This window comes from Macrobrachium nipponense, chromosome 2 (assembly GCF_015104395.2).
Source record: "Macrobrachium nipponense isolate FS-2020 chromosome 2, ASM1510439v2, whole genome shotgun sequence".
NCBI lineage: Eukaryota > Metazoa > Arthropoda > Malacostraca > Decapoda > Palaemonidae > Macrobrachium > Macrobrachium nipponense.
Genome location: NC_087201.1, coordinates 52,183,605 through 52,206,512, shown reverse-complemented (window position 1 = coordinate 52,206,512; position 22,908 = coordinate 52,183,605). Strand labels below are relative to the sequence as shown.

Genomic DNA, 22,908 nt, shown 5'->3' with positions numbered 1-22,908 from the left:
CCTTACTTGCAGGTTTCCTTGAATTATTGTGTATTCCGGCCCCCACGCAAGTGCCGCTATCAGGCAGTGTATTGGTGTTTGTGCTGGGAAATACATCTCCACCTCCATTGAAATGCAAACTGGGAGGTATTTTGGGAGGCAAGTCTCCACACACCTGAGGGGTGTCTACCCTAGCCAATAGGGCAAAGCCTGGCTCATTTCTTTGCTTTTTGGGACCTGGTCTCCACATTCCCAACGCAAGATATCTTGATACTCTCCCTCCTTTATGGTGCTCGAGGTTTGAACTCCTGGGCAGGGCACTTGGTGGAATGGCTAAACATGCAGAAGACCAACCGGGCCTTCTGCGTCTCCATAGTAGTGTTCTTGTGTCCATGCATAATCGCTGGGAACCACCTGAAAGGAATCCAGGTGTTCCATCCATGAGGCGGGCATGCCCCCTTCTGGCCCACGTGGCTCCTCTGGGGGTGCCACAGGTGGGTCAAAGGCCCACCTACCAGGCCTATGTCATTTGGTTGATGTGGGTTTGCATGGCTGTCTCTGGTATTCGCAACTGCAGTGCGGGGTACTGCAAACAGCTGCGCAGTTACAGTTTATCATCTTAGTAGACTGGTGCAGCATTCATATCTGACATAATTGATATTAACTGATCCATTGGAGCCTCTCTTTCCATCCATGTCATAAGCTGATAGTATGCTCAGAGGCTGTGAAATTTGGTTGAGAAATCTGTTAGGGGTAGACATTCAGGTGAATGTCAAACAAAATTGCTATATGTTTCCAATCTTAGTGGGAGTTTTATAGGTGAGGTAAATTCCTTTGCTGTGGCAAGTAGGACTGAATTACCATTCATAAGTTTTTGGTAGTATGCCCTAACAATGTAAACATCTGCAACCTTCATCTTCTAGCTCTCTACATATAAGGTTAATCATCCTCTGTTTGTTGGTACCTCTTGACATTAATTCCTCCCTCTTACTGTCAAATTCTGTATCGCTATTAAAGTTCACAACAGGATACATGGTTTTGTCCCTGTCACTGGTGTGTGTTATCCTTAATAGAAGGACCTGATCCATAACCATAAAAGACAATGGTTGCTGTACTGCCATAGTGCTTGTAAAATTGGCATAGGACTTGGCTGTTTTACCATAGCTTGTGAAGTAAGGATCCTCCATCAATTACATATCTATCAGTTTGTGGGATGTCTTCTGGTATTGGAGCAGTTGATGAGGCCTTGGTACAGTGTTCACTGATATCATGAGCAAGCTATGGTTTATCAGCCTTGTGTAGCATATCTTTGTTCTCGAACAGGGAGAGTGGATATGGACTGAGTTCGTATCTCATTACATCTTGTAAGGATAGATTTCTTGTATTCGAAACTATTAAGAAACATTTGAATAGTAGGCCTGAGTCTATGGATCTTTCTGGGGCAAATTTCACTGCTGATGAATGTCCCAAGGTTATAGCTTTTATCTTTTATCTTGAAAGAGATGGAGAATGTAGGTTGTCCAGCCATAGTTTCAATAAACTTTTGTCCAACTTGTTTATATTCTTTTATATTTGCTTTTTCCTTGGCCAATGCACCATTGTAGTTCCTCATTGGACGAGTGGATTTCGCTCGGCCAACGAGGAACCAGAGGAATTTATTTCTGATGATAGAAATTAATTTCTCAATACAATGTGGTTCGGATCCCACAATAAGGTGTAGGTCCCGTTACTAGGTAACCAATTGGTTCCTAGCTACGTAAAAATATCTAATCCTTCTGGCCAGCCCTAGGAGAGCTGTTAATCAGCTCAGTGGTCTGGTAAAACTAAGATATACTTAAGTTTTTAACTGCACCATTGACAATATTTCTTAAAACAGGGTCAGGCGAAAATGGCAAACATGAATTCATTCTGTCCTTTGTCTTTGAGATATCAGAAGGATCTCTTGTGATCCTAGCCTCAGTTGAATCAGAATTGGTCACACTCGGATGACACATGAGTTTTTGCTAGCTGGCCAACACCAACCATATTGTGACGACTGTTTGATACCCTTGACCGTGAAGCATTTGTTGACTGAATGCCCCACTTATAGCACGGAAGGAAATAGATATCTGTTTGAGGCTCGAGGTGAGGATGGCAGGTTCATCCTTGCCAAGATTCTTGGACATGATGTGTCATACAATGCAAGTGGCATTTTTAGATTTATTTCAGAAGCAGGTCTTCTGAAAGCTATTTAACTTTTACAATGATATTTGCTTTTATGGTTTTAATTGCATATAATTTTATTCTTTATTTATAATAAACGATAGCGGCGTCAATGACCTTCGTTGTCAGGATGCCAGAGAACTTCCAATCATTCATTCATTCATTCACTAGTGATATAAGTAAGATTAGTAAACTCTTGCATGACATTGTTAAACTCGGACATTGTGGGAGCAGATATTGTCCACAGTGCTTGCTGTTCCTCTTTCATCTTGCCCTTTAATAGATCTCATAAGTGTTTGCTCAGTGACTAGATCACAGCCTAGATCTGCCCAGAACTGATTAGTTTGCTGGATGACATGGAACTGTTCCTGGAACTGTCTGTGAACATTGAAGTTTTTATTCTCAAGTTGACTCATTCCCTGGATATACAGATTATGACAAGGAATCAGCTATGGCATGCTAGTGGTGCAGCCATGAAGCAGTTCTATCAGCCTTGATTAAGGCTGAGCAATACCAAGTATATCCTGGTAGCCTATCCACAACTGACAAGTTTGATTGGTTATTAAGCTTCCTTCTCATGTCATCCATTCTTTCATGGATGCTAAGAAGTGGTGGAGAAGTTAGCAATGTTTCCTGTGTGGCTTCACCTTCCAACAAAGACTTGTAGAACTTTTCAACATCTTCAACAAGTGAAGCACACACTAGACTTTCATCCAACACAGATTCTAGAATCATTCCAGTAAGGCACTTGTCAACCAGCAGGTGACCTCGGAATGCCCTTGGGAGACAGCACAGACTACTTCCAGTGTGCTTTTTAGTCCTGTCCCCTCTATCAAAGTGCCTATTGCACCAAGCACATTCATGAACAGATAGAAGTTAGCAAGTCTGAGGATTATATCCTTCAGATGACTATTCCGTGGTACAGCACTAATTATTTCAACAGCTTTCCTATATACAGGCTGATCAATTTTTATTACTGGAGCAACATGATGCCTAAAGGCCAAGTCAGTAAGGAACTAATGTAGACAAGGTATAAGTTTATCTCAATATTTTTCCTTCCATATTAGAAGCCATCTTGGATAAACTGCAGTTAGACCTCTTACTTGATGAAACTGAATATTTCTAAAAGTACTTCTGCCTAAAAGCCAAGTAATTGACACAAAAACACATATCCATCAAATATATTGTGATAGTTTTATGTCAATGCAAGTGTCAGTTATCTTGGATTTGACCTACTTTTACACCACTTTAACCTGGTCACATCTTGGTAGACTTTCTCACACGCTTTCAGTATATATGTACTACAAACGGAAACTAGTGGAAAACAATTTGTTAAAATTATTTGCAGTTTGGCACTTTTTTTTTTTTTCATAAATTGACCCACCTATATATATATATATATATATATATATATATATATATATATATATATATATATATATATATATATATACTATAGTAGACCAAATAGTCTAGGGCTAGATATAAACAATCTAGGTTAGACGCTGTTTTTATAGAGCCTTTGCATTTGATCTAGAATAATTTGGATTAAGAAATACCCTACAGTACTAGGCTAAGAAAGAACAATTTAGGAAACATCCTATTGTTGGTGTACTAAGTTGTAGTTTAGCACAAATAGCTTAGGACTGGATATAAACATTATTCTAGGCGTAATTAAATAACAGTTGTTATGACCATGGGCTGATACTGATACGGATACTGCAGCCTATATCTTTAAAGGTAATATAAACCCAGGACAGGCTGTAGCCTAACCAAATTAAGTAGGAACCCGCTTTCTAAGGGAAGATCCTACCAGTAGCAGTAGCCTAAAAAAACAGCATGGTTTATATAATTAAAAGCTTTAAATAACCCTATACGTAATAGGTAGGGACCTAGAATAGGTTGAAACCTAAAGCCATATAAAACAGTGGCTTGGGCTAACTAAACAAATTAGCATATAGAATATTAGTCCAAATGATATGGCAATTAAAATTAAAATTTTACATAGCCATATACGGCTGTCAAACTAACTTAAACCTCAAAATGCTTAAGTTAACATAGATTTCTGATAGAATCTATTACAAATATGAAAGCTGTATGAGGAACTACTGAGGTGTCCCTCATTAATAATTTAACACTTACTAGCTTCTAATAACAACTTGTTTTATATCACTACAGGGCTGCCATTATACAGGACCCTCAGTTCAAGTGTTCCGTATCAGATTGCTTGGTTCATTTTGTGCCAGTGGCTTATGGCTCATATCACCTGCCATGTGTATGGTCATGTAAAAAGCAATGAAATTTGCTTGGTTGACAGATGTGTACCAAACTTGTAGTATGCTACTGGCAGTAAGTTTTAAGGATGAAACTGCTCTCATTTTAAGCTGTCCCTGTGATTCTTAGGGTTCATTAGGAGTAAGGAAAGTGAAAATTATATTTTTCTGGCAAAACTCCAGCAGCAGGTATGTAACCATTTTTTCTCAGATCAAGATTTATGTTTGGGGCAAAACCCAGGAACATCAGTCCCCTCTTTGAATGTGTACAACCAAATCGTCATAAATTGTGACCAAGTCCCCGAGTTTGACAACTTTGCACCAGTGATGGCCACTATGCAAGGCTGCCTTGCATAGTCGCCGTCATTCCACGACTACTGTCAAGTTGCCATGTCATGGTGCAACACGCAACAATTTTGTAATGGCCTCTTGACTTATGGCATTCAGTACAACATGAGCCATGTACTTGGCAAACCCACAACATGAGCAGTGAGTCAGAATGTGTCAGTTGCGTCAGCAGCCTATAAGCAGAGTTCAATGGCTTAATTAATTACCCACAGTTGCCTTGGATTTCAATTTTGAGTAAAATATATTTTGGATTAAAGATATTCTGTATGCTTGATATCATTTGAGAACTTTAGTTATAAATAATATGATATTGAATACAACTTAATGAAAATATATTCAGTAACATAAAGATGAAGTTTAGCTTTTATTCACAAAATGTACACAGTTTTTCATCTTGATTTTCTTAAGTGAGTTCATTGCAATCAAATTCAATTTATTAACATGTTCTGAAATATAAGAAATGAAAAGGCATATTTTATTTTGAGGAAAAGGGATATTGCAATAAAGATTTTCAGTATTCTTGATATAATTTGAGAACTTCAGTTATGTATAGATAAATATAACACAGAATATAACTTAAAAGAAATATATTTGCTAATGATATTTATATTTTTTAATTTTAACTTGTATTCAGGAAATTTACATAAGTTTTTCAACAAGGTTTTCTGAAGTAAGAAAAGGCATTTTTATAGTTTTCTTATATCACTGATTCTTGCCAATGAATGGAGCCTGCATGGGAGTTTATATATTCACGAAGACAACCTCATGTGTCACTGAGTCCTCTTGATCTACCTCACTCTTGGCAGTAAGATTTTTTTATCTTTTTTAATCAAAATTAAGTTGTCAAGTGGCCAACACCAAGGATTCAATACAGTCATGAAGAAGAGTTATGGTGGTCTGAAACCCTGAATCTATGGGAGATAAATGGAAAATATTGATGCAGTTATTGGACTTTACACACTATATAAATGGTGGCATCCTTGTTCACGGCTAAATACAATCCCGTTGCGTAAGTCAGAATATTACATAACTAAATCGCAACTAAATCTTAAAAAATTGTCATGCCTTCGCGGAACTCGCTGTCCTGTAAAAACCGTTAAATGTGGGTGTGGCCTAAATTATCAGTAACTTGCATGTACGACCACATAAATACGTAATCTCATCTGAACTTGAGTAATGCTGTTGTAATGGTTCATTGCAGAAGTCGTCACGGAGTCAATATCGGCTGAAATTTCTTTTTTGGGGTAGCCCAAGCCTGGCGACTTATTGGAGATTGATCACCAAACTGAGCCTTTACAACAGTCGTGGTCTAAAATCACCAATGTGTGACCCAGGCTTTAGCCTACCATAAACATATATGCAACACAGACATCTGCAATACTGCAATTTATACCTGTGATATAGACTGAGAAGCATTCCAGGGAAAACCCCGTTGCTAACTGATCCCCTGACTGCAGAGACGTGACTAAGCGATGACCCACAGTACACTGAAAAAATACAACCCCTTTTTCTCTCTTTCTCTTGTAAATGAAGCAACTTGGTAGGTAGGTTGCCTATGTTTATCCACAGCCTACCATATTTTCATCACCATTAATGTATTTTTGTACAATAACTTTTATATCAGTTGTTATCACATTGTATTACCATGAGGTACAAATTGTGTATGTGTTAACTATTGACCCAGGGTATCTCACTCACATTATCCATTTACATAAGTGAAATAGGCTGTTACAGCTGTATTTAAGATGAAGGGTATGGCAATGAAACTGAAATTTTACCAACTGAATCCATTTATATCATCATGGATATACTGTACTTATGTATAAAATAGAACAACCATCCTCCATATGCTTTACATAGGCTAGGATAATGTTTACATTCTCAAAATCAGCTGATTGAGCCTACTTGTGAAAGAATTTTTAGTTGATAAAAGAAACAAATGTATTATTGAAATTATTATTTTCATATTTGTACTTTACTCCAAATGGCTACACAAAAGTAAACTGACGTGTGTGTTTAAGTAAAATCCCTCAAAATCACAAAACTGCTGTTTCCCAATTCATTTGTTTACATCATATTTGACATTAATCATGTCAATTCTTGGTAAGTGGTTGTTAATTATGAGATATGGTTATGAATTGTTACAAAAGCCATAAGTTTGGTCATTTTTTTCAAAGCTGAGCCTAGTACAGTGTGATATACCAAAAATGAAATTTGTTTAGTGACTATTTTTATGTATTACTTTAATGTATATTTAACAAGATGGGATTACTTAGAAAAAGAGGTTAGCCTTATTTTATCAGTATCTGCAGTCTTCATACTGAATCTTGTCTTTTTCATTGTTACGGTACAGTAACGCATTTCATTTGTGTTGCTTATTTGTTTAAAGCAATTTTCCAAAGCAAATTAATTTTTTCTTGAGAAAAAGGTAATGTGTATCGGTGCTGAGGAGTGCAAATCACTTGGCATCCTCCTTTGTGTGTAGCGAATGGTATTGTGGCATCCATGTTTATCAGTTTTAATTTTCCTTTGCTTTTACCATCTGGGCTACTGTGTTTGCCTGAAGAGCAAGTACTTGAACCCTCCTAACAGTTTGTGTTTCAGAAATTGTGTTAAGCACCTCTTCATTCTATGCCAAGGTACTGCTTGGCACCCATGTGTGTGTTTTTCCATCCCTCCCCCTTTCCAGTGTGTTTTGGCATTAATGAAAGAGAGTTAAACCTCATTTTAGGCAGTGGTCAGGCAGAAATAGACCCCACAGGAAGTTTGTCTACTGTTCCCAATTGTTATTGACCTATATTTTGTGTGTGCTTTATTGTGTCAGGGATGAGAGTGCACATGTGATGAATGTGTGGGAGGGCCCACCCTGATGGTTTCTCTATGAAAAGAGAGGCCATAGAAGGGCAGTCCTTATAGAAAATTGGCTTTAGCCCTTTTCTATGCCCTCCAGTATCATGATAGGAGTAGGCTAGACATTCCTCAGGAGGCTTTGAGATTCCATGGCAACCCATGTGAGTTTCCCCTTGGGTGGCACATGCACACACACACATACACGCCCTGATTTTGAGGTGTAGAGGACAGGTAGAGAGTTGAGGCCTAGGAAGTGGTCAAGTGCCCCTGGCAGATCCCCTTCAGAACAAGAGTTGGGGAATTGCAGGAGTTGGAGCCTGCCCTCCTAGAGAAGAGACCCCATGGCTAGAGGAATTGCACTTGAGGTAGAACTTTGAGCCTTTTCTTTTTTCCCCCCATTTTTTTTACTTAGTGCATTAAAAATTTGCTCTATTTTCTTGTTGGAGCTCCTGAGTCTTAAAACCCATCAAGAGATTTACCAGAATTTTCTTTGACATGTATAAGTGTTTTTGTGTATCCATTGTTTAAGGATATTTCTTTCTCCCTCTCTAAAGAGTTAATGAATACTGTGAGGAAAACCAGCTAGAATTTTCTTGGAGGTGTACAGATGATTTTTGTGCTTAAAGGGGTCAGTTAATGGCAAACCCTTACAAGCATTTTGACAAATTTTTATAGATGCATATTAATTGGAAGGAACTATGGCAAGAAGAACAGAACAGCAGATGTGCAGTTTTCCCAGGGTGAACTAATTGTACTATTCTTTTCCCTGGGTCTGCAAGGTCTGACCCAAAGATGCAAACCCTCGGGAGAATTCCACTCGATGCACATGATGGATCATATGATTCATGCAGGGGCCGGGGGTTCAGGGGTATAAGCATGGCTTTCCGCATACCTTCCTTGCTCTGTCTGCTGTGGCTATCCCCATGGGTTTTTTTTCTAAATAGACTCCATTGTGGGTATTTTCCCCATTAGTGGGCAGCCAACACCCCACTCGTGGAGCAGATACAACCGGACTGCAGAGCATCTTAGGATGGACCCTTGTCCTGCTCTGCTTTCTGTTTCCCTGATCCTCCTCCTGTGAGGCAGAGCAGCAACAAATGCAACCTGAGATATCCTCATTGGGACTTCTTGGACATACTCACTAGGAGACTCTCTTGTCGGTCTTGGCATCCATGACACGGGAGTGATGGTGTCTGGTCGAAGACTTGTCTGTCCTGAACCTCTACCTCCAGCAGACATCCCTTCTCTTTGGGGACACCAGAGCCCCCCATCAGGGACAAGGATTGTATGGTATCCATAATTCTGCAGGATGCCAACATGCACATCCCCATCCATTAGACATTCATGAAGTTCCCAAATCTTCACCTGAGTGATCCTGCTAATCTCACTGTGGGCACGCACAGGATAAGACTGCGAAGATACTTGGATGTCAAGGCTGATCCTAGCATCCTCAGTCTTCCAAGCAGAACATCATAGGGACTAGGTCCTGTCCCATTGCAGGGAAAGCCACAAAATATCTGGGGGTGAGGATCGACACCATGGTGGGGAGGGAGTTTCCATCAAACCTGAGGATTGCCAACCTGGTAGGGTTATCAGAGCCATTAGTCTCCTTAACTCAGCATCCAGTGGAATGGTCAGGTCTCCTGGGAAAAATTAGTCCCCAGAAGTAGAACACACATCAGATCCTTCCAGTGCTATCAAAAAGGAAAAATGACCTGGAGGAAGGAACAAGAACCCCTGTGATGGCCAATTGAGATATTGGCTGGGGTCTCAGGAACTGCAATGGTGAAGTCATTCCAAGAACCACCTTTGATTGGACCACTCAGCTGACCCCCACGGGAGATGTTGGTATTCTCTGACAAATCCCAAAGTAGGTTAGGTGCTCTTTGGAACAGAGAGCACATTCCAGGGATGTTGGGACCCATGGAGGGAGAGGAGCATATCAACCTGTTGGAGATGCAAGCAGTCTGGATGGCACTCCAATACTTCCAGCAGAAACTGGTGGAGTTGCACAGCCAGCCAGGTACATCCCAGGCAAGAAGAGCATCACAGCAAACCATTTAAGTATAGTATAACAAATAGCAGGTACAGAATGGTCCTTGGAATAGGGCATTGCAAACAGATTGCTGAGGCTGTGGGAGGGGCAGACATTAGTCCTTTTTGCCACAGCTGAGAACAACAAACTACCACTGTATTGTCCTCCAGCCCCTGTCCAAAGGGCTGCTTTGCAAGATCCCTTCCAGCCCTTGGGACAATATGAATATACAGTATACACCTCCCTGTACAGCTAACTATGAAAGGTCATTAAGGCTTTTTGTGTCCCAAGGGCTGAGATGACACTAGTAACTCTAAGGTGGCTCCAAGTGGAGTTGTACATAGACCTACTCCACTTGTGAGTGGGCGTACCTAGGGAACTTCCCTCACTCCCATGTTATTAAGGCAAGAACACAATGGGCAGTACCCCCAGGCTGTAACCTCACTCCAACCAGAGTCTTATCAAGCAGCTCCCTGGAAGGAAAGGTTTTTCATAGAGTTGCACATACCATCTCAACAACCTCAGACCATCATTGGTTGGAGTGTACCAGGGAAAATGAAGTCTTCCATCATCAGCATTGCAGGAAAGGTCTTGATCCCCTCAAGATAACTGTAAAGGAAGTGGTAGACTTTCTTATCTTCCCTATGTAAAGAGTAGGCTCTTTCCCTGACAGATCAAGAGGTATGGAGCTGCCCTTGCTCATGTTTGGATCTTGGTGCATGTACCTTTTGGCTTCTTGAGAATTGTCAGTTCTGGAAAAACTGAAAAGTAATGTGGTCCAGTCGAATCGTGCAGATTTTGAGGCAAATCGCACACCTTGGGTTAAAAGTATGAAAGTTGTTACAGTGTAACATTACATAATTTTGAACTATTTTAGCCATGGATCCACCCTGGAAAATCCAAAATGGCTGCAATTTTCAAGATGGCGGACAGTAGTTGAAAAATTACTTTTGACTTGCAAGATGTGCCATTTTTTTATGTACAGGAGTTGCATGAATAAATAAGCATTAGTTAACATATGTAGTGCATATATTCTTCTTAAACTGAAGGAAGGTATACAATTTGGGGGCTTAATAAAAGACGGTAACCCATTTTAAAATAAAGAATTAGAGAATTAAGTGATAATTTGTAACACAAACAAACTAATATTTCGAGGCTATATCATATATCAATGTTATATGTGTAAATATGAATATATGTTCATGTATTCTTCTTATTTTGAAAGGAATTAAACAATTTGGTTATTCAATAAAGGACTGCACAACCCATTTCATACACACACACACACTCTCTTACCGAGATGAAATAATTTTTATGGTACTAGTATGTAAAATGTTTATTGATATTTTCTGTTGTTAATAATAATAATAAAACTGTAATTACAAAATTTGTACGTGGTAGTATTTTAAAGAGATAAAAATGACCTTTCCATTTCACTTGGAATGATAACTCCTCTCTCTTACTGAGATGAGAGAATTTTTATGGTAGATGCATGTTTATTAATATCAAATAATAATAATAATAATAATAATAACTAATTTCAAATGAAAATTCTTCCCTTTGTCTTTTTCTGTATCAGTTTCCCTATCTTCTCATAACTCCAGTGACTGGGAGTTGGGAAGCTGTAAAACATGCCAAGTAACGGTGCCATACAATGGTCAACAAATTTAATGGTTTTTATGCAATCTCTCTCTCTCTCTCTCTCTCTCTCTCTCTCTCTCTCTCTCTCTCTCTCTCTCTCTCTCTCTCTCTCTCTCTCTCTCTCTCACTGAGATGAGATCATTTTTATGGTACATGTATGTAATAAGTTTATTAATATTTTCCAATAATAATACTATAATATGTATATTAATAATACTATAACTGTAATTACAAAATTCATATGTGAGTATCTTAAATACAATAATCTTTCCATTTCACTCTTTTAAATGCTGTAAAGACAATCTCTCTCTCTCTCTCTCTCTCTCTCTCTCTCTCTCTCTCTCTCTCTCTCTCTCTCTCTCTCTCTCTCTCTCTCGGCTGCAAGTGTTAGAAGTACATATGCATGTACTTATATACCTTTAATGGTACTAATGTGTAGGATTACTTTAAAATTATATTAATACAATCTCTAAGATTAATACGTACTTGTTCATATACGGAACAAACCTTTGGTCTTAACATTAGGATTTACTAGCACCAAGCTGGAAACCGGTAGAATTAAAATTACACTTGTGAGATCCAGGGACTATTGGCATCTATATTAGGTCGTGGGGCATGTATACCCATAATGCCCTCGGCGTCCTGTGACCCACCAGTTATTTTCCTACCGCCTTTAAGATAAGACGTGTTTACTGTCTATCTGATTTAAAGCCGGTTTTCAGTTTGCCCGTTTTTTATCCATTTCATTTTTCAATTTTCTTATTACTTTTTCTTTCTCCGAGTGTGCTCAGTGTGAGTGTGATCGGTAAGAGCGTATCAGTGGTATGATGGAAGTTTTGGCCTCACCGACGGGATCTTCTGCCGTTTTGAAGAGGAGACAAAGGAAATGCCCCGGAGTCAGTGGCTTTCCATGTTCTAGATTCCTAACTTCGGTGTCGACGGATCCTCATCCGTGTAGTAGGTGCAGGGAAAACGTATGTACGGTTTCTAATCCATGTTCTGTTTGTCGGGGTTTGTCAGTGAAACAGTGGAAAAAGTTCTATGAGAAAGGCCAGTACAAAAGGAAGGAGGTGACGCCATCTTTGGATGACCAAACCTTTCCGGCTTCTTTTGTATCGGCAATAAACCAGACTGCTCCATATGTTTCACCACCTGCTTTTGATTTGTCCCATACCCCTTCGGTTTCTCCTAGCGATTCGTTATCGGAAACGTCAGGAGGGGTTTTGGGCAACTTTATGCATAATATGCACGCTCCTTTGTTCCCAGCAGGTAGAGGGGGAGCATCGCCATCTTTGTTCCAGACGCCGGCTCCCGAAGCGCATAGGATGGAAGGTACATGGTCAGCGCGAGGCCTACAAGGCGTACCAACCTTGGAGGGTTTGCTTGCGCATTATATGGCGTCACGGTTCCAGCAGGGTCCGGCAGCGCTGAATGTTCCTCATCCCCCTGGCTTGCAATGTATGGGAAATAATGCTGCGGCTACGCCATCAAATTCTATGTTTACAGCGATGCAGAACGTGGGGGGTAGTTTGGCAGCAAATGTGCGGTTGCCAGCAGAAGCCACACAGTCTCTCCCTGCAAGATTGGTGACGTCACAACATACGTCACACACCGATATGGCAGGCGCGATGACGTCACAGACTGCTTCTCGACCTATTTCGCTGCACCCGGACTTAAATGCGCTTTCTGACTCGGCAGTACAAACTGTAATGAAGAAATTACTGGACATTGAGAAGAGAATGGCTAAGAAAGACAAAAAGAGAAGGCGTGATTCGTCTAATTCCTCTAGTTCGGCGTCATCGCTAAGTTCGATGACGTCACGGCGAGCGCCAGTCAAGCATTGGAGGATTCGGGATTTCGTGACTGATCCTCGGGCTAAGAGGAGGAGAGTGAGCCTGACCCTGAAGACAGTCTTCTTATTGGCCCTAGCTTCAACCAAAAGGGTGGGGGAGCTACATGGCCTCTCATATCTCATAAAGCACTCGAGAGGTTGGACGGCAGATTCGACTCCTTTGCCATACCTTCCTTGGCAGACTTTGTAGACAGTGACAAAGATGAGATGCTTCTGTGCCCCGGCAGGGTACTAAGAGAGTACTTGAGAAGGACAAGGCACCTCAGCTCTCTCTCTCTCTCTCTCTCTCTCTCTCTCTCTCTCTCTCTCTCTCGCTCTCTTTCTTTCTCCTTTCTCTTTCTCTCTGCTTCTCTCTCCTCTCTCTTCTCTCCTCTCACACACAAGAATTGATATACAGAGACCAAGCATAATTGTTCAGTCCTCTCTCTCTCTCTCTCTCTCTCTCTCTCTCTCTCTCTCTCTCTCTCTCTCTCTCTCTCTCTCTCTCTCTTATTGGCTGTTTATATATTTCTAATGGTAAAATGTTTAAGATGACTCTGAAATTATATTAATAATACCAATTCAATGGTATATTTGATGTAGGATGTTACTTTGAGTATACATTTAGTATTTGAACTTTCAAGATAGGCAGATATAGGCATTTTTAGAAGGGAGTTCTAACTATTCACGGGGGTGCCTGGTACACATCCCCCGCGAATAAGGGGGAACACTATATATATATAATATATTATATATATATATATAATATCTATATATATATATATATATATATTATGTATATATATATATATATATAATATATAATATATATATATATATAGATCTATATATGTAGAGTGTGTGTGTAAAACATATATATGTGTGATGTAATATTAATTTGTTGTTGTTGTTGTTGAAAATAGTTATATGTTTATTATGGTTCAGTTCATAATGAGTTACTGTCCTTTAATGAACTACCAAACTGTAAAAGTTCCTTCAAGGTGAGAATAATACATACAATATATATATATGTGTGTGGGGGGGGGGGGGGCAAAACAAAATATTGATATGTGATATAATCTTAAGATGTTAGTTTATGGCAGAAGTCATTATTTGAATTTCTTATTTATCAGTTCAAAATGGGTTGTGCAGTCCTTTATTGAATAACCAAATTGTATACCTTCCTTCAGTTTAAGAAGAATATATGCACTATATATATAGGTTAGCTAATGCTTATTTATTCATGCAACTCCTGTACATCTGAAAAATGGCACATCTTGCAAGTCTAAAGTAATTTTTCATAACCACTGTCCACCGCTCTTGAAAATTGCGGCCATTTTGGATTTTTTCAGGGTGAGTCCATAGCTGAAATAGTTCAAAATAATGTAATGTAACACTGTACCAAGTTTCATACTTTTAACCCAAATAGAAATAATATAATTGTGCTGTTATAGCATGCAATATTCAATATGCTGAACAATTAGTTTAATATAGTCTCCTAACTATAACAGAAAGTTGAACCGTTTGATGGAAATGATGAATAAAGAGAGGCTTAATCCCAATTGTATATGTCTAAAATATTCTTGAAAAACCTAAAAGTATCCCAGTTTTATGCATGGTCTAGTCAAGACCTAAAAATATAAATGCACAAGAAAATTTGTTGTAATATATCATGCAAAATGACAGCAAATTTGATGCTTTCAACCCAAAGTGTGTGATTTTGTCACGATTCGACTGGACTAATAAGTTTGAAGCTCCCTGGGTAGGATGTGACCAAGATCCTAGCCAGCTGGAGACTGATGCCCTGTGAGCCCCTCAAGAAGGCATTAGACCATGACTGGACCCACTTATAGTCTCACACAACTTTTGTACCAGACTTCATCACACTTCAAAGGTTTTTCTGCCCCTCTGTGAAAGACTGGAGGAGAGACATAGATGGAATTCTTTTGTGCCCAGTTAGGTCTTTGAGAACCTATCCCAAGCATACAGTGCCTCCACCCCCCCAACTTGTAGGAGGCTTTATCAGTATGGGCCGTGAGAAAAAGATCTTGAAAAATACTGTCTTTCGACTGAGGGAAGTCATTCTCAGGGCATACCAGATCAGTCCAGATGTTGACTCACCCTCAGGCAGGCTAAAGGCACACAACATGAAGGGTTTAGGACCCTCATTAGCATTCAAGAACAGCAATTCAGTCCTCCAAGTTCTGAGAGCAGGGATCTGGAAGAGACAATCAACCTTCACTTCCTTCTATCCCAAGGACCTGGCATACAAGTCCTTGGACACCTTCACCTAGGGCCCAGTAGTCATGGCCCAACAGGTGATATAGGAATGTCAAGCACTCAGGGAGCTTTGCTCAGGCAGGAGGACCTCAGGTTGGTCACTTGGGGATTGGCGAGTGCTTGAGACTTCCTTCAATTCCTGCACGATGGTGATCTGAAGTTCAGTACAGTACAAGGGATGAGATCCTTGATGGCAATAGGTGCAGCTTCCTTACAGGTATCCCACAAGGAATGCCTAACCAAGAACCTTACAAGAGATAGCCCCCCATCCCCACCCCCACCTATGAAAGCATAGGTTCATATTTGTGTCGGAACAAATACTAGATTCTGAATTAATTCATCTTTGTTCATACACGAAACAAACCTTCGGTCTTAACATTAGGATTTACTAGCGCCAAGCTGGAAACCGGTAGAATTAAAATTACACTTGTGAGATCCAGGGACTAATGGCATCTATACCAGGTCACGGGGCATGTATACCCAGAATGCCCACAGCTACCTGTGACCCATCAGTTATTTTCCTACCGCCTTTAAGATAAGACGTGTTACTGTCTATCTCATTTAAAGCCGGTTTTTCAGTTTGCCCGTTCTTTATCCATTTCATTTTTTATTTTTCATTCCTTTTCTTTCTCCAAGTGTGATCAGTGTGTGGTAAGAGTGTATACGTGGTATGATGGAGAATTTTGCCTCAACATCGGTATCGTCTACCGTTTCGAAGAGGAGACAAAGGAAATGCCCAGGAGTCAGTGGCTTTCCATGTTCTAGGTTCCTAACTTCGGTGTCGACGGATCCTCATCCAACGTGTAGTAGGTGCAGGGAAAACGTATGTACGGTTACTAATCCGTGTTCTGTTTGTCGCGGTTGGTCGGTGGAACAGTGGAAGAAGTTCTATGGGAAAAGCCAATACAAAAGGAAGGGGGTGACGCCATCTTTGGATGACCAAACCTTACCGGCTTCTTTTGTATCGGTAATAAACCAGGCTGCTCCATATGTTTCTCCACCTGCTTTTGAATTGTCTCATACCCCTTCGGTTTCTCCTAGCGGTTCTGTATCGGAAACGTCAGGGGGGGCCTTGGGTAATTTTATGAATAATTTGCACTCTCCTTTGTTCCCAGCAAGTAGAGGGGGAGATCCGCCATCTTTGTTCCAGGCTCCTGCTACTCAAGCGCATAGGTTAGATGGTACGTGGTCAGCGCTAGGCCTACCAGGCGTACCAACCTTGGATGGTCTGCTTGTGCATTATATGACGTCACGGTTCCAGCAGGGTCCGGCATCGCTGAATGTTCCTCATCCCCCGGGCTTGCAATTTATGGGAATTAATGCCGCGGCTTCACCATCCCACTCAGTATTTACAGCGATGCAGAACGTGGGAGGTAGTTTGGCAGCAAATGTGCGGTTGCCAGCAGAAACCTCTCAGTCTCTCCCTACGAGAGGGATGACGTCACAACATACGTCACACTCTGATATGGCAGGCGTGATGACGTCACAGACCGATTCTCGGCCTTTTTCGCTGCACCCAGACGCTAATACGCCTTCTGACCCGTCAATGCAAACTGTAATGCAGAAATTACAGGATATAGAGGAGAGAATGAATAAGAGAGACAAAAAAGAAAAAGTGTGATTCGCCTTCTTCGTCTTCTTCCTCTAGTTCGGCGTCATCGCTAAGTCCGATAACGTCACGGCGAGCGCCAGTCAAGCGTTGGAGGAGGATTCGGGAGTTCCTGGCGGATCCTCGGGCTAAGAGGAGAAGAATCAATTCTTCCTCTTCTTCGGACCAAGACTGTCATTTCCAAGTCAGCAAGAAGGTCGGAAAATCAGTGGCTATTAAGCACAAGGTTGGCAGACGAAGCCGTTCGCAAGAATCCGAACAAGCGAGAGAGGTGACGGCCGGCGAGCTAGCGGCCGAGGCGGAGTTGCCAGTTCGGATCGCAAAAACTGCGATACCTCTGGTAAAATCGACGTTGGCGGCGAAAGGTGCAGCAGAGGATGGAATGCAGGTCCCAGTTTCGCCCGTAAGGCCGTTCAAAATACGTACGAAGGACGATAAGGCTCCTATTAAAAGTACAAAAAATAGAGAGTTGGCAACCTCGGCGGATATGTTCGTGGAAGGCAGTGTCCGTCTGGATAGAAGGTCGAGGCCGGGCTCGCCGACGCTCGAAAACGATGCCAATGCTAATAGAGACGAACTTATCTCTGTCTTAAGGGAGCCTTCATCTTGGAGATCTAGACGAGATTCTCGCTCTAGATCCGTGAGCAGAGAAAGAGTGAGACGTTCTCGTTCCCCTGCTGACTATCCGGGCTCGAGCCAACAGTGGCCAACAAAGATCAAAGAGACCGCGGCCGTAGGGGCAGGCGGCCGTGGAATTCCGGGCCGTCTGTCAGAAGATAGATGCGAGACAACATCCCTTGTGACGGAGAGTGGTACACTAGAGCCGGAGGAAGGAGAAAACCAAGAGTTTCTGGCCTCATATGCAGAGGTTATTGATTTGATTCGTCAATTCAATAGCCTTTCGGAGAAGACAGAAACACCGGCCAGTATGCTTCCTCCTGGAATTGACATGGCTTTTGGACTAAAGAGGGATACCAAGGTGTCGTATGAATTGCCTGGTTCGAGTCATGCGGAATCGGTCTTGCAACACGTAAACGCAAAGATTGCAGGGAGGGATAATTCTTTAAGATCTAATAGATCATTTAAATTTATTCCCCCGCCAATGATAAAGCAAAGGAAATATTATACGACACCGAAGGTCCCTTTGCTGTCTAGACAAATGAACCCTAATGTTGTAAGGTTAAGGCCTGGATTAACCTTGGATCAGGTTAAAATGGAGTGCCCTTCGATGACGTACCAAGAGGCTGCTACGTTAGAAGCAACAGCTTCTTCTGTCTTTCAGGCTGCTTCCTGGTTAGACCTTTGGTCAACAGCAGTGGCGAAAATTGCATCCTCGGAAGCAACAAGGAAAGTAGTGGATGAACCATTGTTCATTAGATTACTACAGTCAGGTTCCAAAGCGATTGCGTACCTGACAAACGTAAGTGCCAATGTTTGGGCAAATATCCTGCTAATGAGGAGAGATGCAGCATTGGCTAGACTAAGCCGCAATGTGGATTTGGATTCCCTGTTAGCAATGAGGAATGGGGATATCTTGGAATCGCAACTGCTGTTGCCAGAGGTCATACTGGAAGAGGCGATAGATAGAAGAAGGATGGACACTAACGATAGGTTGGTGCAACAGGCAGTTAGGAAAACGTCTAACTAACAGTCAAACTACTCCTTTGGAGGGAAGACAACAGCAGATGTCTCGGAAGAAGACAGTGAGACATAGCATCCCTAATAGAGTCACAAGACCCTCTTCCCCAAAGAGGATAACTCATCGGCCCTTTCACAATAGAAACAACAGAGGAAGGGGCAATAGGGGAAGAGGGAGAGGCTCAAGAAGATAGGATGGGCGCCTCCCATCACTCGGCCACACCAGTGGGGGGTTGCCTGGCAAATCACTGGAAGGTGTGGCAGGAACTAGGGGCAGAGCAGTGGGTGGTGGATGTTCTCAGGATCGGGTATTTGATTCCGTTCGAGGTAACCCCGCCCCTTACAGATCAACCATTACCCCACGTCACTTATGCCCACAAATCTCAGAAGGCCACTATTCTGCAGGACGAAGTGAAGAAGATGATGGAAAAAGGAGCTGTGCAACAAGTATGCAGTCCGACAAAAGGCTTCTACAGCAGAATTTTCCTGGTACCCAAAGCCAACGGGGAGTGGAGGACAGTAATAGACCTGTCAACGCTGAATCTGTTTATAAGGAAAACCAGTTTTCAAGATGGAAACTCCGAAAACTGTTCTACAAGCAGTCAGAATCGGAGACTTTATGCTGACAGTCGATCTAAAGGACGCATACTTTCAGATACCAGTCCATCAGTCTTCAAGGAAATTTCTCCGCTTCAGTCTTGCAGGGAAAGCTTTCGAATTCAAGGTCCTGTGCTTCGGATTGACAACGTCTCCTCAAGTTTTTACAAGAGTGTTCACCCTCGTGTCGCGTGGGCGCATGCTCAGGGGATCAGGCTAATAAGATATCTGGACGATTGGCTGGTGATAGCAAAGTCCAGGGAGAAATTACTCAGGACAGGGCGGCCCTCTGCAGCTTTGTCACAGCCTAGGTATTGTGGTGAATCAGCAGAAGTCGCAGTTGGATCCAAGTCAACGTTTGGAATATATGGGAATGGTGATAGACACAACACAAGCCAAAGTATTCCCGACAGACCAAAGAGTAGAGAAATGCAAACAAGTGGTGAATACCTTTCTGGGAAAGCAGACACAGCCAGCAAGACAGTGGCAGGTGGTGCTGGGAATCCTAACCTCCCTGGAGAAGCTAGTACCACAAGGAAGGCTACACCTTCGGTCCCTACAATGGAGGATGAAGGAGTTTTGGTCACCAACAGTAGATCACCCGTACGAGCAAATTCCCTTGTCGGCAGAAGTGAGGAAAGACTTGCTGTGGTGGGTGAACGACGACAATCTGACAGTGGGTGTCCCCTTCAACAATCCTCCCCAGACCTCTTGCTGTTCTCGGATGCGTCACTAGAAGGCTGGGGAGCCATATGGAGGAGTTGATGGTGTCAGCAAAATGGAGTTGCAAGGACAGAGAACTCCATATAAACGTGCTGGAGTTGAAAGCAGCTTTTCTGGCTCTACAAGAATTCAGGGAGAGAGTAAAGGGACACTTAGTGGTATTGATGTCAGACAACACCACAGTAGTAGCTTATATAAACAAGCAAGGAGGCCTAGTTTCTCGGCAGTTACATGTGATGACAGTTCAACTTCACCAGTGGGCTATAGAGAACCTGGTAGACATCAAGGCCAGGTATATTCCGGGAAAAAGAAACATAGTGGCCGACAAGTTGAGCCGCAGGGATCAGATTCTGGGAACGGAGTGGTCCCTACACCAACAGGTAGTGGACAGGATGCTCATGTTGTGGGAAGGACCGATCATAGACCTATTCGCAACCAGGTACAACAAAAAGTTGGAAGTGTATTGTTCAGTAGTCCCGGACGCAGAGGCAGTAGCAGAAGATGCGCTACAACACCCCTGGGACAATCTGGACGTATACGCATTTCCTCCATTTTGTCTAATCCGTCAGGTTCTGAACAGGGTAATGCGGTCTCAGAACCTCAAGATGACCCTGGTAGCTCCGTTATGGCCGAAAGCAGAGTGGTTTCCAGACCTACTGGAACTCCTAGTAGATGTGCCAAGAGAGTTACCTCCATGGAGCAACCTTCTGTGTCAGCTCACGTGGAGAGGTACCACCAGTCGGTGAAGTCCCTATCGCTTCACGGGTGGAGACTGTCAAGTATCTCCTCCGAGAGCGAGGGTTTTCGCAGAAAGCAGCAACTCAGATGGCAGGTAATATCAGGAAATCATCTGCGACAGTATACCAAAGAAAGTGGTCAGCATACTGTGATTGGTGTCGTAGAGGGAACGTGTCTCCACTCGGTACCACTATTCAGCAGTTAGCAGACTTTCTGATATATCTCAGAACAGAAAAACATATGTCTGTATCTGCAGTGAAGGGGTACAGGGCGGCTCTAGCCTCAGTCTTACGAATGAAAGGAGTGGACATATCGTCTTCATGGGAGTTGGCCATGCTGATGAGGAGCTTTGAACAGTCATGCCCACCAAAGGAGCTAAAAGCCCCAGATTGGGATCTGACCAAGGTACTGAGTAGTCTGACAAAACCCCCCTACGAACCACTAAGGCAGTCCACGGATAGGAGCCTGACCCTGAAGACAGTCTTCTTATTGGCCCTGGCTTCAACCAAAAGGGTGGGGGAGCTACATGGCCTCTCATATCTCATAAAGCACTCGAGAGGTTGGAGATCAATGGTATGTGAGTTTGTCCCAGAATTCGTGGCCAAGACCCAAAATCCAACAATAGTAGACGGCAGATTCGACTCCTTTACCATACCTTCCTTGGCAGACTTTGTAGACAACGACAAAGCTGAGATGCTCCTGTGCCCCGTCAGGGCACTAAGGGAGTACTTAAAAGAGAACAAGGCACCTCAGGCCGGGGTGCCAGAGGTTGTTCGTAAGTACAGGACGGAACAAGAAGGAAGTGTCCAAGAATACAATATCATTTTGGCTAAGGGAGACGATCAGAGATGCTTATACGGCAGAAGACAGAGGGTCAGATAGCCAGGTGGGAGCTAGAGCTCATGACATCAGGGGTGTGAGTGCTTCCCTGGCATTTAAGAAGAACATGTCTGTGGATAAAATTCTGAAAGCTGGTGTGTGGAAGCGCCAAACAACTTTCACCTCATTTTATTTGAAAGATGTTGCCCATAGATCCTTGGACACCTTTTCCTTGGGTCCAGTGGTGGCGGCCCAACAAGTAATATAGTTCATCAAATGGCATAAAGCGGGTCAGTTTGCGTCTAGTCTAAGATGAAGGTATGAAAGTAGAATGAATGGGATGACTGGTCTTTTTTCTTTACTTCTTTCTTCCTACTCCTTTAACTACGGGCAATATGAAGGAGAGTACCGTCATGTGCTGGAACGGACTAGATGCAGGTGAGATGGTCAGCCATACTGTGAAGCTATCTTAGCTGATGATATACTTTTCAGTAGCAACACACCCCTCTGGATAATAGGGAAAAGAGGGGTGAAGGTGGATCCAGTTGCAAGGGACAAGAGTAAACAGTAGAATGGTATCTACACCCAGTGGGAGAAAACCAATATATCCGCTTATATCTTTGGTCCTAGGTTCATTGTCCATTCTCTTAGAATTTCCCTATATATTCGGAAATGGATAAGGTGGCAAACTCCCAGTCAGTTGTAGAGACTTACCTCCCTCCAATAGTAAGTCTATCCTAATGTTAAGACCGAAGGTTTGTTTCGTGTATGAACAAATACCAAATTTGTAACTAATTTGTATTTTTCATAACTAACAAACCTGAGGTCTTAACAGTTAAAGGCCCACCTCGAACCACCCCTCTAGCAGTCTAAACTGGGTTAGAAATATAACTGATGGGTCACAGGTAGCCGTGGGCATTCTGGGTATACATGCCCCGTGACCTGGTATAGATGCCATTAGTCCCTGGATCTCACAAGTGTAATTTTAATTCTACCGGTTTCCAGCTTGGCACTAGTAAATCCTAATGTTAAGACCTCAGGTTTGTTAGTTATGAAAAATACAAATTAGTTACAAATTTGGTATTTTTCCTAACATGTGAACCTCTGCTTTCCAATGTATAGTTTTACCCTCATACCACCCTGCATGATCCAATCTCTCCCCCATCTCTATGGGAACCTGTGCTTTGATATGTATAGTTTTTACCCTCATACCACCCTGCATGACCCAATCTCTCCCCCATCTTTATGGAGCACAACTTATCCGTGAACAGGCTGGTGTTTATATGTAAAGATCAGGGCCGACTCAGGTCACCGTTGGCCTAGCCGTTAGTATTTTTTTTTTTAA

The 22,908-nt window shown here is 42.2% G+C and overlaps 1 protein-coding gene across 2 annotated transcripts in view; it reads left to right on the top strand.

Moving 5' to 3' along the window:
* The window catches only part of LOC135220575 (protein lin-54 homolog), a 242,885-nt gene that overhangs the window by 219,465 nt on the left and 512 nt on the right, over positions 1 to 22,908 (top strand). The window lies entirely within an intron of this gene.